Genomic DNA, 5,579 nt, shown 5'->3' with positions numbered 1-5,579 from the left:
GAGTTGTAGCTCTATATCTAATCTATTCATGGTAAAAATTTCAGGTCATTTGGACCTATTTTGAGTGAGTTATGGCCAAAACACTAACTGCTGCCCAAATGGTAAATTTTTAGGCTTTTAAGTCACTAATTCGGATTTGGTCATTTTTAAGGTCAGTTTCTAGGCAGAATTTTGGCAACATTTCTACACGAAAGTTCGCCTATTTGGTGTCTAGTTTCATCCCCCATTGGTTTCATACCAATTGCCTTCACAATTTTGCACTTATAACCTAATTTAGGTACTGCCAACAACACACAACCTGCACAAGACAATTACACTTCCAATTTGACATTCCTTCTCCTCCTCATGATTTCATTATTCATTCATAGCACTTCTATAAATACTAAACACAATTCCAGCAAGCATATTGGGCAGAACGCTTAAGTGCTCAATGCACATAATTCACCATTAAAGTCCAACATTCACATCCACCCAAATTCAATGTACATCAATACTTATTTTACACATACACTTCCATGGCAATTATACAAACTATCCATAATTCAGCACCATCATATTTCATTAATAAACTTCATATTCACACACAAAAATTCATGATATTATAGGCTACCAAACATGGCAGTTTGCCAAAACATCAAGGTCCCATTTCAAACCCTTAATTCAAGCACTAACATGCACATACTTGGATATTAACCTACTACGACTTTTATTTGAGTTAATCAATCTTAATTCTCATCCATTAAATATAAGAATAAGTCACTAACCATGCATTTTCATGGCTGCCAAAACTAAAGTTCACCAATACTCAATCATTTCCTCAATTTTTCTTAGCAATTCAACTTACCCAAAGCTCAACACAAGGATTAGTGAAGGAAAATGGGATGATTAAGCACTAACCTTCTTTGAGCTTCACCAAAACTTCATCAAATCCTCTTCTTTTTACTTCCAACATGCTGCCCAAGGTGCGTGTGCAAGCTTTAATGAAGAAACCAAGTGGAAAGGAGGCTTGAATCATGAGTGCATGGTGGTGGAGTGAGGTTTGGCCATGGAGGATTTCCATGGTGTTTCTCTCGACTGGTTTGTTTCCAAGGTTGAAGATAAACATTTCTATCCCAAATTGGCTTATATTTGTGTCCCAAAATCTGAGTTAGTGGAGCACTAACCATAAATTAATGATTTAATTACTTAAAGTTTCATAATTTGCACATTTGCCTCATTTCTTCCACTATTTATATAATGTATCCCATTTTTATTTTTCATGACATATTCAAAGTGTAATATCATTTATTTTTAATGGACATTGAGGTCAAAAGGCAACTCTAGGTGTCAAATGACCAAAATGCCCTCTTCGGGTTGTATTCCCAATTTTTCGATAACACCGATTTTTGTCTGTTTCTCGATTTTTCATTTTTCTTTATACTAATTTATTAATTTTCCTTTGACATTTCTAGTGTCAATTATGTTTCAATAAACCTTTACTTATGTCTTAAAATTTAATTCCGAGGGTTCCCTGCAGTCCTGGGGTCGTCTATTGCCTGCGCCATAACTTTCCCGTGTGGTCACCCATCACTGCAATGCTGGCTCGTTTAACTTAGTTTCATTTCATTGCTATTATTTTTCCTTTGTTTTTTTTGTATTTTCCTTTCTTGTATTTCATTATTTTATATCTCCTCACTAATATTTAAATTTAGTTCCAGGCATCCTAGCTGTCCGGACAGACACTGGTCACTGGAACAGTAGAATGCACTACTGAACATAGGGGTGTTACAGATAACAGGAAATTAAATGCTGAAAATTAAAATCAACTTAGATCTTGAACCCAAAGATTGATAACAAGAAATTAAATGCTAAAAATTCAAATCAACTTGGATCTTGAATCCAGAGGTTGATAACAGAAAATTAAATGCTAAAAATTAAAATTAACTTGGATCTTGAACCTAAAGGTTGATAACAGGAAATTAAATGCTAAAAATTAAAATCAACTTGGATCTTGAACCCAGAGGTTGATAACAAGAATTAAAGTGCTGAAAATTAAAATCAATTTGGATCTTGAACTCAAAGGTTGATAACAGGAAATTAAATGCTGAAAATTACACATTCTGAAATTTCAACTTCTCCCATTTCCCTCAACCATGCCGAATTGAAGAAATGGAAATCCTCCATTGCCGTGTAGCTTAAAGCTTCATCCTCTCCTTTATTTCACTTCTAATCACCTAAGTGGCTTCATTAAGTTTTATCTCCACATCATAAGGAAAAGTTTGATACCAAAATCAAGAAGTTTAGTGAAGGTTTAGCAAGTCCCAACCATAGGTAAGTTTGTATTTTTGAATATTACTTTGTTAAACTTTGTATACATGTTATGGGTGTTTGATTTGTGAAGAAAATTTTCAAGTTTGAGGAGTTATTGATATGTCCAATTTTGGACAGCCATGGAGTTTTATATTTGATGAAATATTCTTACATATATTTGATGTGGATTCATGTTGAGTAGGGTGATTTAATGTCCTAGTAAGTTAATCCCACATGTATATGGTGATTGTGCACTTGAAATGAAGTTGACAAAATTATGGACAATTTGGCATTGTGGAGCATTTCGGCAGCTTTGGGACTCCTTAATGAATGTTTGAATTCATGGAGATATTGGATAAATTGTGATATTGAGGATTGATGAATATGTATGTAAATTGGTTGTGTAAAGTGTATGTAAGAATTAGAAATGTTTATGTGTATATGTGGTTGTATTTGGACTTTGTGAATTAGAGTTTCAATTGGTGTGTTGAGAATATTTGTATTCTGCCCAAAATGACTTTAAGGTAAGGTGGTATATGATTTTGGTAATGTACCAAAACAGAATGGGGTTGAGAGGTGGATTTGTAGCAAGGTAAATGTGTAATGAATAGATGTTTAAGCAATGTAATTAAGGGCAGTGTGCATTTTAGCCTATAACTCTAAATATGTAACTCCAATTGGTATGAGACCAATTGGAGGTGAAACTAGGCACAAAATGTGCCAACTTTCATGAAGGAAAATACCAAAATTCTGCTTGCAAGGTAACTTGAAAAATGACCAAATACGGATTAAGTACAATTGAGACCTGAAAATTGACCAATTGGGCAGCAATTAGTGTTTAGGCCATAACTCACTCAAAACAGGTCCAATTGACCTGAAATTTTAACCATGAATAGTTAAGACCCATATCTACAAGTCTTATGAAGACACCAAAGCCCAAAAATGACCATAAGCAAGTCAAACAGCTTGCACAAATTCGGATCCAAAAACTGGCTGAACCAAAGTTGACCAAATTTGACCTAAAATGACCTAATTTGATGCCATTTGACCAGCAATAGTAAAATGACCATAACTTGGTCTACATAACTCAGAATGACCTAAAATTTTTTCCCGCGTTCCATAAGACATAGATCTACAAGTTTGTAGTTTTGACCGAAACCCAAAAACCGAGGGAACTAGGTCTTCCGGCTAGGTCAAACTAGTATACCGGAATCCAGCAAGTTGCAATAAAATGCACTAAATAAGGAAATGAAAATGGTAACGTGTACCAACCCTAAAACACTATCGAATGTGACATATTAGTGACACTAAAACCTAATTTACCTAGAACGCATCGAGGTTCGACATATTAGGTTGACTAAGCAAATATTTGAATTCAGTGAATTACTTATCAAACATTATCGTTAGAGACAGTTTAAATAAGTACTGAAACACTTCAAATTGTGTTTCTCAGTTAGCAAAGACTTAGGAAAAGGGAAGGAAACACTGAGTCAAGACCAGTAGACAATTATCAGAGGATTGTGCACAATAACTGTTTCTTTTGAATTTTTCAATTGAAATGAATTATGACCATTTGTATATCATTGTTTTAAATTGTGGAAATGTGTTTGAACGGATACTTATTGCTTGAAAAGCACTGTAAATGGTTTGAAATTGTGAGAAATTATTTGAATGATATTGAAGGATACTTATTGATTGAAAAGCATTGGAAATGGTTTGAAACCACAGCTATCATGTATATTGATTGTATTCCTCGCTAGCTTGTCTAGTGGGACGAATTGAATTCCCTCTCTGGCTGAAGTGTTGAGGTGTGTGCCTGTTGAGGACGAATTGGATGAGTACCCATATTTTTGCTAGCTAGCTATGTTATTCCTCATTAGTCATCGACTTTTGGGACGAATTGAATACCTCATTAGCCATCGGCTTTTGGGACGAATTGAACCTTGGAACATGATTTAAGCTGTGTGTGATTTATTGATATGTATTGTGAGATTGTGAAATGAATTTAAACTCTTATTGACATATACTGTCTTTTGAATTCAACCATGATCTGACTTATTGAAATTATTGTGATATTGAGAAATGGAGTTTAAATTCTTGTTGACAATTATTGTCTTGAAATTAATTATGGTTTTAAGTATCCACTATTTGTATGATTTATGAATTGTGATTTAAAGATGTATTTGGTTAATGTTGTGCACCACTGAGACATTGTCTCAGCGATAGCTCTTTATTGCTGTCGCAAGTAGATAGACAGACAGGGCAGCATAATAGGCTGCTAGTACCTCCAGCGAGAGATTACCGGGTATAATGAGTATACCACATTTTGTATTTGTACTGTAATGTATGACCACTGTATGTACATATTGTTTTTGGTTTTGAGCAGTTGTAAATTCAAATTGTACCTTGAAGTTGTAAAGTAATTATGAGTTATTTTGGCTTGTAAAAATTGTATTATATTTCTTGTATCGCAGTCTTTGAAAAATCACTGTGGATTTGAGTTGAAAAACAAGTTGTGTTGAGAAATATGTTGGAGTTGAGATTTGGAAAAATATTGAAGTGCTTTTTACAGGTTTTCTGAAGAACTGTTTTATCCAAAATACAGAAGGCACTCTGCCAAAATTTTTACAGAAATTTCAAATAATTCAAATATGTTAGTTCTACCACTTCAATTTGAAAAGGTTTTTAACACCTATAAATAGTGCTCACCACTGTAAAAGAAGAAAAGTTTTTAAAATCCCTTGTAGTGTATTTAATGGGTTATCAGTAGACGGAGTTGGTAATTCATTAGGTATACTACGGGATCATGTTATGCCTTACAGAGGGTAGGGTGTGACATGTTTTAGTGGTATCAGAGCAAAGTTTTTAAATTCTGTTTTCACATGTTATTTGAATATTCTTTCTTCATAGTACAACTGCTCAACATCATTGTTTGATACATACAGTACATTACATTATAAATATGCACTAACGGGAGGAAATCTCCTTGTGTTATTTGTTCAGGAGATCTAAAATCCTCGCATTGACTATGGAAGAGGGTGATCGTTCAGTCGATCAATCTATTGAGGCTGAGGTGCAAGGGGATGCCCTGGCCTACATAATGTCGGTGGTTCAAGAACACCAACCCTGCATCTGCAGATTTCCTACTCGGTTGCTCGTGATGGCTGCAATGTTCCAACAAATGGTGGTAACATGCTTACTCAAGTCCCAATCTGATACACGATGGTACAACCACAATCTCCTACTAGGCAGTATGATAAATTGATGAAGTATGGGGCTACAGAGTTCAA

The sequence above is a fragment of the Hevea brasiliensis genome, chromosome 1, assembly GCF_030052815.1.
Source record: "Hevea brasiliensis isolate MT/VB/25A 57/8 chromosome 1, ASM3005281v1, whole genome shotgun sequence".
Lineage (NCBI taxonomy): Eukaryota > Viridiplantae > Streptophyta > Magnoliopsida > Malpighiales > Euphorbiaceae > Hevea > Hevea brasiliensis.
This window is presented reverse-complemented; position numbering follows the sequence as displayed.